This window comes from Saccopteryx bilineata, chromosome 10, assembly GCF_036850765.1.
Source record: "Saccopteryx bilineata isolate mSacBil1 chromosome 10, mSacBil1_pri_phased_curated, whole genome shotgun sequence".
Lineage (NCBI taxonomy): Eukaryota > Metazoa > Chordata > Mammalia > Chiroptera > Emballonuridae > Saccopteryx > Saccopteryx bilineata.
Window position 1 is genome coordinate 65396816 of NC_089499.1, and position 12349 is coordinate 65409164.

Here is a 12349-nt window from a genome sequence, read left to right on the forward strand (position 1 = left end):
GGGGGGGGGGGGGCTGTGGGAAACTGCAAGTTGGCCAAGCCCTTGCAGTTTAAGGCTTAGCCAAAGGCTAGGTTCTTCCCCACACCTCCATATTGGCTATGAAGCTGAATATTTGCACTCATCCCATCCCCCCACTTCACTTGCTTGCTTAAGTTGCTAGAAGCAATTTACATGCCCTTCCTCTCACTGTTTGTTCTGATGTTGGATTTTAGTTATGCAGGGTGGAGGATTTCTGCACTTGGGAAAATTCTTGAGTTGCCTTAGAGATGTGTGACTTTGTATCAGAGATTTCCTTATTTGCATATGGCTATATAATAAGGCAGACTGGGGGGCTTTTGGCTTTTTGCATGCTATCTTTTGTGTTGCAAAGAGACCTCCTGATGCCATCCTATTTCTCTTTAAGTTTATTTTCTTCATTCCACGCCGTTCTCACTCAGGACCTGGAATTACTAGCTGCACTGGTCTGTGGCATGTTTTGTTTGAAAAGGATATGGGTAGAGATATTGCTGCATCTTTTGTATTCTTTTCCAGCTTTATTATATTTGAAGAATCTTCACAGCTGTGTAGAAAATTTTTAATTTGTACCTGTATTGTAAAACACAGTAGCCACCAGCCATGTGTAGCTATTTAAATTAAATGTAATTCAAATATTGTTCCTTAGCTGCACTAGCCACATTTCAAGAGTTCTGTAGTAGTACGTGACTAGTCGTGCTGTCATAATTGTGGGAAATTCTCTTGGATTACACTGTGATGCACGGGGAATGATTCAACCAGAACTGGAGCCACATAGAACCTTTCACTTGTGGAGCTAGGAAGGGACACACTTTCTGGGGAAGGCTTCTTGGCTGTGTCCCAAAAGGGGTCAGTTACATGGTGACTTCACCATGATCCAGTGATGATACCCCAGGGTATCCCTAAGTCTTGCAAACTGAGAGCCTGATCTGCCTGCACCCCAAAAAGGGAGCAGAGCACTCATAAAAACCAGACCTGGGTCATGAAATCAAAATGCTAACCTGTGGGTTTATGATGACACCCTCCCAGCCCAAGGACCAGCGTGCAGGCCCTCCAGCACCCGAGGCCTCTCCCTGCAGGCAAGACCATCTCCATGTGTAACAGAGGGTGCAGTGAGCCAGATTCAGAGCAAGGGTGGTGGTCATGTTGTATGAATGTGCTACTCCTCAAGTTCAAGAGGGCCTGTCACTGAAACCATACAGGCACATTCTTGGGATGAAGCCCCTCCTGCCTAATGGTGGTCATCATTGCTGATTTGTACATCAGGACTCCACTATTTCTTTTCTTCCGTCCCTCCCTCCCTCCCTTCTTCCCTCCCTCCCACCTTCCTTCCTTCCTTCCTTCCTTCCTTCCTTCCTTCCTTCCTTCCTTCCTTCCTCTCTTCCTTCCTTCCTTCCCTTCTTTTCTTCTTCTCTCTCTCTTTCTTCCTTTTCTTTCTCTTTTAAATGTTTATTTTTGAAACAATTTTAGACTCACAAGACATTGTAAAAATAAAACAGAGAGTTCCCAAGTACCCTTCACCGAACTTGCACCATGGACAGTGTCTTAAAATACCAAAATACGTTGTCACACCCAGGACTTGGTGTTGGCACAATACCACTTCCTTTGATAATGGCAAATGTTTCATTGTCTCCTTGTACTGCATCAGGCATGTTGTCATTTAATTCTCATAACAACCCTATACTGCAGGTATTATTATTAGCTCCATTTTATTGATCAGAGGACTGAAGTTATGAAACTTAAATATCTTTCCCAAGGCTAGGCAGGCCATAAATGGCAGCGTTGGGACAGACTCCAAGCCGGGCCCAGAGCAGTGCCCATGTCTGAGGGCTGATTCAGAGTCTGTTAGCTCTGCACTTGCCCAACAGGGAGGAGAGGGAACAGTGAACAACCACCATCCAATTCTGACAGCACATTGCTAAAGCCAAAATTTGCTCAAACTTTTAGTAAATACTGTATATTGTAATATTTAAGAAAGGCAAATAATAATATTTACTTATACTTTTTTTTTCTGCACTTCCCTGAAGCTGGAAATGGGGAGAGACAGCCAGACAGACTCCTGCATGCGCCCGACCGGGATCCACCCGGCACGCCCACCACGGGCGAAGCTCTGCCCTTCTGGGGCGTCGCTCCGCCGCAACCAGAGCCACTCCAGCGCCTGGGGCAGAGGCCAAGGAGCCATCCCCAGCGCCCGGGCCATCCCTGCTTTAATGGAGCCTCTGCTGCGGAGGGGAAGAGAGAGACAGAGAGGAAGGAGGGGAGGGGGGTGGAGAAGCAAATGGGCGCCTCTCCCATGTGCCCTGACCGGGAATCGAACCCGGGTCCCCCGCACGCCAGGCCGATGCTCCACCGCTGAGCCAACCGGCCAGGGCCTAATAGTATTTACTTATAAAGTGCACATTTATTGAGCTCTTTTTTTAAGTGCCCAAGGCATGAAAGAGCTCTGGCCACACACATAGGCATCAAGCTAGGATTGATTAAGAACTACACCTCTGCTCTGCCTCTGACGATGTAAGAGCAACACCGTGTTCATTGAGCTCTTATAACTGTGCAATTTATGGATAAACTTAGGCATGACGTTATTTAATTTTCACATATTCTATTTCACTCAGTTTTCATAAGAACCTCTTGAGCATGGAACCATCGTAGTCCCCATTGCACCGATGAGAGAAGAGAAGCTCCTGGGCGGGCAGTAATAGGTCACACCCTGATTCAGGGGCAGGTGTGTATCTTGCATGATTAAAGGTACACTCCAAGTGCTCTCGGATTTTAGAAAAGAACGTTAAATATGAACTGGGTTATTTGGAAAGAAAATGATGAGGAGTGAATGAGTAATGACACAGGAGAGAGACAATCCTGCAGCCGTGAAGGAGGAACCAGGGCTGCTCATGGCTGTGTGATGTCAGGAAAGACACCTGCCTGATTAGAAATCAAAGTGAAGCTGCTGGACAGGAAGTCTGGGTTCAAATTATAGAAAATCTTGAGTGCTTTTCAGCAAGTTCTAGGCAATGAGATGAGCTATTAGTTTTGAAAATCGGTTTAGCACTTTGAATACAATAATGGTGAAACTGTTGCTCTAACTATGTAGATATATGAAACTTTTGTGAAATATCCTTCTATCATAGAGTTGATGCCTGTTGCTGTTACTTATATTCCATTTTTCTTATTTTAAGAATATTCAATTTGGATATAAGAAGATACAATGTTTTTGTTATACTTACCTCCTCACCAAGGGTTTTCATCAGAGACTTCAGGAAGTAATTGCTTTTGAAAGATTATATCTCAACATTTCTATCTAAACACACACATAAATCTTAATATTACACATTTAACATAGAAAGTTTTACAAAATGCCTATTTGAATCAAACTGGAGTGATACATCATAAACACTTAGTACTCGTTTAAACGTAGAAAATTGGGAGATAATTTTAATATTCAACAAATAGGGCTTGGTTATTTTAAATCATAATAGTCCTATATGATATAATACTATGCATCGAGTACCATTAATAGCTACCTATAAATAGTGTAGATCTATATTTATTAACATAGAGTTTAATTACATAATATTCATAAGGGGGAAAGAAAGCAGATTATTAAAACTATATGCATAGTATAACTCAAGCTTTATAATAACAAAGCCAAATATATTATGTAGATATGCACATATATTTATATGAAAAAATAAATTAAACACAATAGAATATTAGATATATTTAGAGTATTTCTGGGTAATGGAATTGATGGTAGTTTATATTGTTAATTCTTTCCAATATTTTGCAAATTATCACATAGAACATGTGTGTTTTTTATAATTTGCATAAAATTATAAACATCATATGAATAGTGATACATTTTCAAAAGAGAGCTGCTAAAGTTATTGAAGAGAAAACATTAAGAAAGGACAAAACTTTAGGATCCTATGAGCCTGTTCCATTTTTTGTTGAATTTATGTCTATTCTTGTTGTAACAAATTTTTGGTAACTACAAAAATAAAAGAAAGAGAGGGAGGGAGCGAGCGAGTGAGCGAGCGAGGGAGGGAGGGAAGGAGGAGGGAAGGAGGGAAGGAGGGAAGGAGGAGGGAGGGAGGGTTGAAGGAGGGAGGGAGGAAAGGAGGAGGGAGGGAGGGAAGGAGGAGGGAGGGAGGGAGGGAGGGAAGAAGCGAGGGAGGGAGGGAGGAGGAAGGAAAGGAGGAGGGAGGGAGGGAAGGAGGAGGGAAGGAGGGAGGAGGAAGGAAAGGAGACTGTTGCTCTGAAAAGAGCCACCTGAGAGCAACCTGCAGTATGGACAGCACTTGCCCCCCAGTGCCTACAAGCTTGCGAGTTGCTGGTGAATTAAATAGCCAGTGTTCTTTCTTTTTCTTCAGGGTTCTTTTTTTTTTTTCTATCTGCATATTTTAAAAAAACAGAGGGGGGGAGAGAAAATGAAAAAGAATTTTATTTGACAGGATTTTCAAAACTTGTGTGTTCCATTAAGAGAAAAAAAAAGTTTGAAATCTACTGGTTTATACAAACAATGTACTAGAGATCAACTTATAAACCAAACTGGCAATTATTTAATTTTGAAATAGCTGAATAACCAAAATCATTTGGATAGGATTTACGGGTTTTCATCAACTTTAAGGAAGACTGCGCCCCTCAGTCTAGGCAGTGTTCTGGAGCCCCATCCCCTGTGTACGGGAAACACTTGTACTCAAAGTACCCGAGTGAGCTCCTGTCCCAGCCCCTCCTCCTCTCCTTACTCTCCATCTCTAGCAATTACTGTGGGGATCTATTATTAAACAGACAGACACAAGAGAAAATGGAAGGAGAATGCTGTAATAAGATTATAAAAGCACAATTACTGTGCACCATGGACTAGGCCTTGGAAATATTTTCATTACAATGAATTGCATTTATCAGCTCACAAACATTTTAGAAGAAAACAAAAGAGGAGTTAGCGATTTACCACCCAGTCCTACGGTGAGAGTTTATACCACCAAAGGGAATTTTCCAGCTCCTCCCCATTAAGCCTATGCTGTCGTTTTTGCTAGTTTATGGGCCAAAGGTTGATAATACTACTACTGTATATATTTAGCAAAACCAAATTCTGCCAAACTATGTGCAGGACAGATGACACTAGTGGATAGAGACCCAAGATGTTTTAACATCAAATGCATAATTTGGTGAACATTTCTTACTGTAGGAACGTAGACCAGCAATTGCAATGACTCAACCTTAGGGCAGGAATTTCCATAAGCTACCCTCCTGTTTTTGAAAAATGTGTTTATAATTGCTTTGTAGATGGTGCCCATACCTCAAAGAGGTGCACATATAGTCGAAAGAACTTGAACTATGAGGCAGGGGAACCATGACCCACTCCCAGCTCTGTCTGCTAGTTCCTATGAGATGAAATCTTTTGCGTTCTGTTTCCTCATCAGTAAAGCAAGTTTGATGAATTAGAATAGCTCAATATTCCTTGTACTTGTTGATGAGCTCATCAAAGACTGGCTATGTATTCAAAACACAATCTAAATTTAGTGGGATTTTTCTAAGGCTTACATATAATCAAGGTAAGGGATTTTGATTTGCTTAACATTTTATCTCTGACACATACAAAAAGTGCTGTGTGACCAAATATTTTAGAAAATCTGGGTTATACCAAGTTGGGCTGATTTTTTTCTTGTAGGACTTCTCAGGGCCTTTAATGTGCTGATACAAATTATGACTCCTTGATCATAAAACTCAACATTTTTCTAAGGAGAAATATTCATTAGCAGACACTGTGCTAGAATCCTCAGCCTCCTGCTGATCTTCCTGCCTAGAAGGGCAAGCAGGATGCCTTGGAAAGCCGACTTATCTTACTAGGACATTGTACCAGTCTTCCCTTAGAGCTCTGACACATGGACCTGCAGAACAGAAATGTTGATAGTCTGTTTCCTTTTTTTTGGTAACAGAGACAGATAGGGACAGATAGCAGACAGACAGGAAGGGAAAGAGATGAGAAGCATCAATTCTTTGCTGTGGCTCCTTAGTCTCCTTAGTTGTTAACTGATTGCTTTTTCATATGTTCCTTGACTGGGGGGTGAGGGCTACCGCAGAGCAAGTGACCTCTTGCTCAAACCAGCAAGCTTGGGCTCAAGCCAGTGACCTTGGGCTTTAAGCCAGCAACCAGCGACCACGGGGTCATGTCTATGATTTCATGCTCAAGCCAGTGACCCCACACTCAAGCTGGATGAGCCCAAGTCAAGCTGGCGACCTTGGGGTTTTGAACTTGGGTCCTCTGCATCCAGTCCAACGCTTTATACACTGTACCACCACCTGGTCAGGCAATTGTCTTTTCCTTTACAAAAAAAAATATAAATATACACACACACACACACACAAATAGCTCTTCTGAATCTGTTCTTGAGAGAATTTCTCTGGAAAAAAAGTTCCCCCAAAGAAAAGGCTCATGTGTAGAATTATTCTTGTTCTCTGCCATTTTGTTTCCAAGTCTTGATCTCTGAGTTGCTGAGATAGTGAGAGTGATAGAGATGGGGAAAGAGGGGGAGAGGAAGAGGGACAGAGAGAAGAGGTTTTAAGATGAGTTTGAGGACAATCCACATCATAGTCATAATTTCTTGTTTCTGGTTATTGGCTACCTATTTTTTTATGGCAATATTTAAGTACAGCATATGAATAGGAGGAGAGGCTGTGCACTTCAATTCTTGGCATCAGATTTACTCAGGTTGAAACCCAGCCCTACTACATAGAAGTTACTGTGGTTCACAGTTATACATATTCATATTATATGACATAGTTAATCTTTCCAAATATCATTTTTTCTCATCTGTGAAAAGGGGATTATGATAGGAGCTACACCATGGAGTAACTGTAAGTATTATATAAGATTATTAAGATTTATTGAACACGTACCATGTGCCAAGCACAGATAGAGCCAGCCTTTAAAAACTGAGGCTCTGACCTGACCAGGTGGTGGCACAGTGGATAGAGCGTCAGACTGGGATGCAGAAGACTGAGGTTCAAGACCCCGAGGTTGCCAGCTTGAGCGCGGGCTCATCTGGTTTGAGCAAAAGCTCACCAGCTTGAGCCCAAGGTCGCTGGCTCGAGCAAGGGGTTACTTGGTCTGCTGAAGGCCCATGGTCAAGGCACATATGAGAAAGCAATCAATGAACAACTAAGGTATGGCAACGCACAACGAAAAACTAATGATTGATGCTTCTCATCTTTCCGTTCCTGTCTGTCTGTCCCTGGCTATCCCTCTCTCTGACTCTCTCTCTGTCTCTGAAAAAAAAAACAAACCCCTGAGGCTCTGTTAACTGGTTGGTATTTATAAATTTCTACACCAGATTCCTTATTATTTCAAGTCCTTTCCCTATGTAGGAAAACAAATACAATCCAAATTTAAGGAAGAACAAGCAATTGCTAAATAAAATTTATTATTATAATATAATACAGCAAAACAATGTTGATCTGAAAGAATAAAAATCCTGGCTCTGGCCAGCTGATTCAGTGGTAGAGCATCAGCCTAGCATGTGGATGTCCCAGGATCAATTCCCAGTCAAGGCACACAGGAGAAGCAACCATCTGCTTCTTCACCCCTCCCTTCTCTTTCTCTCTCTCTCTCTCTCCTCCCACAGTGTCGGGAGCCGATCCACTAATGCTGGCTAACTTGGTCATAGCAGGAGAAGATCCACAACTGCTGGTTGACAAAGTCACAGCAAAAGAAGATCGATGGCTACTGGTTGATAGAGTCACCGCAGTGAAGACCAACGGCTGCGGGTTGACAAAATCACTGCAAAGGAAAGGCACAATGATACTTCCCCCTTTAATCTTTTGAATTAATCTGGCCTTATATCTCCCCTTTCCTGGGTGTGTGCTATTATTTATGGCACAGGGATAATAGTACCGTGCTTTCCCTGTAGATTTGTAGTAATTTCTTTGGAAATGAGACAGAAGGTGTAAGTTCCACAGAAAAGCCTGTAAGCCCCTTGAACTGGGCTTATAAACATAAGAGGCTGGCCGTAATATCCCTCATAAATATCCCTCATGGTTAAGTTTGTAGGAGAATTTCTTCTTATTAATCATGTTAGAAAGAATAAAGTTATAACTTAACTAGTGTATGAATATAGTAAATGAATAAAGTTTAACTAGACATTAGAATCTGAGGTAAAGTGTAGTGGAGTGGCCTGTTGTGTGGCCTTGGATAGGAGTGCAGCTGGCTAGTAAAGAATGTTTTGTTAAAAGACTTGTTTTGTCACTAAAGACAGTTGCTGGGCTTTTCTCAGTAAAACATTCTCATGAGATTTTTGTATTTTCCAAGAATAAGGAGAGGAATGTGGTGGGATTCATAGCAGCAATAGCAATTAATGCCTTCTGATATTATGTTGCTACTAGCTATCTTGCAGGTGCACTCTATGTATCTTTAAGTAAAAGTTACTCTTAATGCTATGTTAGTTTCTTAAATAGCAAGCCTTTTGTAGTCTTGTGGGAAAAGAATTAGGACACTACATGAACTCAAGGCTATTTGCCTGAGCAAGCGGTGGTCCTTTGCTAGTCCTTGATGATTTCGTCTGCTATCTCTTTCTGCGCCCTTGACTCACAACAACAGTAAAATAGAGTTATTAATTAGTACTAATCTTTTAGAAGTTTATACCAATATTGTTATTACTATTCAAGTTATTGTATAACTGTACTTTGAATGACTTACCACCTGACTTGTAGCTTATAGATATGAATTAACTGTTATCTAGAAATATGTAACCATAGTGAAACTAAAACAATGATGTATTCAAAATACCATGTGATTGTAACTTAGTGTGTGTGCATAAAAAGTAATGTTAGACCAGCCAGTGGCGGAGATGCCTGGCAGTAAATGCTAACTAGAGAATAAAGAGAAAGAAAAGAATTCGGCTCTCTCACTCGATTTTTGCCGACGCCGTCTCCTCCTGTGGGACCCCTGGATCCCCCCCGGGGCTGGACCCCGACACCACAGCATGGCTCAGTTGATCTGAGCATATTGACCTCAGGTGCTGAGGATGGCTCCTTGGAGCCTTTGCCTCAGGTGCTAAAAATAGCTGGGTTGCAATTATGGCCCTAGATAGGCAGAGCATCAGCTCCAGACCAGGCTTGCCAGGTGGATCCCAGTTGGGGCATATGCATGAGTCTGTCTTTCTATCTCCCCTCCTCTCACTTGGAAAAGAAGGAGAAAAAAAAAGAATAAATAACCCTAACCCTGGTTTTTATCTTAAAAAAATTTTTTTTACTATGTGAGACTTTATGAAAGTTATCAAGTATGCTACAGATTTACATAACAAACCCTTCCTTTTAATGAAATACATTATATATAAGGCACAAAGCCCCTCTACAATGCCAAAAACAAATATTAAATGCATTCAGCATTATAATGAATAAAACCTAAGTCTTTTAGAACCCTATGTTCATCCTGACCCCACATATTATTTCAAATGCATTCTATACTAATTGCTTTAAGAAAGTTCTTTCTACTGGATTAATATTTCAATTATTAAAAATAGGCAAACTTTACTGTACATTATCACTTGAATAGACCGAATAATTTTAGTAGCTTTATAAGTAATTGGCTTTCATATTGAAGCATAATTATTTATTTTTAAAAATAAAGAGGCATCATCAGCATTGAAATAGGTTAAAATAGATGTCTTATTTAGAATTACAAAAGCAATTCCATTTTTCACGTCACATTTAAAGAATGGTTATTGTTTTTAAAATGTATTTCAGACTGATATTATGGGTTTGTTAACAAGAAAAGCCACCACGTAATAGTACAATGATAAAAGACAAAAGGTAAAAAAAAATCAAAGCATATCTATTTTAGTTTTTTTGAACCCATCTAAATGAAAATCATTTACACAAAGACAAATGGGATTCAGGTATAAAATTACCAGGCCCACCCATTATGCAATAATAATTAGAAATCATGAAGATACACCAAAAAAAGGAAGTCCTCTAGCAAGCTGGAATCACTTTTAAAACTAAAGCTTCATATATAATAATAAAAGTTCTTTTCATTTATATAATTGAGAAAATGTTTCAGGCTTCTAGCTCATTATGAGGGACTAAATCTACATGTATTGCCCTTCTTCTTCAAATCCCACCAACATATATTTGTTGAGCCACTACTATGTAACAAGTACTTTTAATGAAAGTTACATTATATAAGGAGTATATAATGTAACAAAATAAATATGCTAGGGGTTCCACCAGGAAATAGGTGAATTACACTGATAAATTAGAAGGACATCAAAAGTACAGCCCATATTGTTTAGTGGCAATAAATTTGAACTGAGCAGCAATAGAGAAACTCCAGACTCGTCTATCCTCTAAAGCAAGAATTCCGTAATTATATAATTATATGATCATATGATTCGTGTCCACTTTTAGGGAGCTGGCTTCATGTTTATTTGCTCACCATTGTACCCCCAGTACCTTTTCTTCCACAACATTCGGTCATAGTAAGTACTTAGTTGAATGAATGAATGAATGAAGGCTTACTACCCACCTAAAAGAAAATACTAGCTTAAACACTTACATTTTCATAATTTTTGTATAATTCTAGTACAAGAAACACTATAAAATACACAAAGGAAATACTTCATTATCATTTATAATAATTACTAATATCAAATAAATTTCATTTCACTTATTAAAGAGTCTAAGGCATGATTGATCCCTTTCCTATAAAATGTGGCACTATTTACTACATTTTTGGCTCCTCTCAGAAATCAGAGTGTATTGCAGACTTGCATTGTCCATCCTACTGAAGATAGACTAGTCATTTGACTCGTTTGGCCACTAAAGCATGAACAGAAGTGCCAGGCAGAGGCACCTGAGGGCTGACAAGCAGCCCTCCAGCTTTGCCTGCCTGTGTTAGTGTGCTGTAGCGGCCATAAGAAATCACCAGGCCAGGGCGGCTTAACACAACAGATATATCTTCTCCCATGGTGCTAGAGACTACAAGTCTGAGATCAAGGTGTCAACAAGGCTATGCTCCCTCGGAAGTCTTCTTCAGAGGATCCTCCCTTGCCTCTCCCATGTCTAGTGGTTGCCAGCAACCTTGGACATTCCTTGGCTTATAACTATATCACTCCGATCTCTGCCTCCTTCTGCACACAGTGCACTCCTGTGTGTGTGTCTGTGTCTGAGTCCCTCTCTTTTCTCTTATAATAATTCAGATTATTAGATTTAAAGCCCAGCCTAATCCAGTATGACCTCATCTTAAATTGATTACGTCTTCAAAAACTCTTCTACCAAATAAGGTCACATTCATAAATACTTGTGGTTGGAACTTGAAAATAACTTTCTTTGGGAGGATACAATTTAACCTCCTACATCACCCTATACTGGTAGTCACAAAGCACATGCTCAGGTGGATTTCTCCCAGTCCGGGTCCCAGAGTGCCTCAGTGGCAATGAGACAGGTTTGTGTCTCCCAGTTCACCTCATTCCAGTCACAGGTCCATTGAGCAGAATGGCAGTCTAAATCACCTATACTAGGTAAAGAATCTATCCCTCTACTTTTTGGTTGACTATATTGAACTAATTCATGTAAATTAAATGTGTCTACACTCTATATCATTTACTTGTGACCTGTCTCTGTACAATCCTATAAAGATTATATTCCTGTTTATCATCAATCATTTACTGAGAGTGACTGCTAATATGCCTATCACTGTGCTATGTGCCAAGAGAAATGTGTGAAAAATTAGATACAAGGATCCTAAGGAGTATATAATCTAACCTGGAGGGAAAGACAAAAATAACTATGCCGGTGTCGGCTGAAATTGCAAAGGATAACAAATAATAAGTCTTGATAAGAGTTCACCTTAACAGAGCTCCCAATCTGTCCTAGGCACTGTGCTGACCACTTCACAGGCATTACACTCTTTAAACCCAATGAAAATTGTAAACCATAAGGTTGGTATTTTATAGGCAAGGAAACAGATGCTTAGAAAAGTTAACTTGTCCAATGGTCACTCAGTATTCCAATCCATGTTAGTCAGATTCACAAATGTGGGATCCTATGGACTTTCCTGTACTGCCCCTTCAATTCAGCCAGACCTTGATGGTCTACTACAAAATGGTAGTCTGCAGCCTGAACTACACAAAGCTGGGTTCTCCGCATACAGTCCTCCCTAGACTGAAATGATCTGTATCAGCAAGCTGCAGTAAGTAGAAAGGTTAGGTGAGCTCCTCTTCGATTTCTATTTTAGTGTTGGTAGTTATGCCTTCCTACATGAATTTTTATGAACTAATCCAAATCCAACTTTTCATCTTTCCCTTTACAAAATGTAAGTTATACTTTCAGACTTCAATTT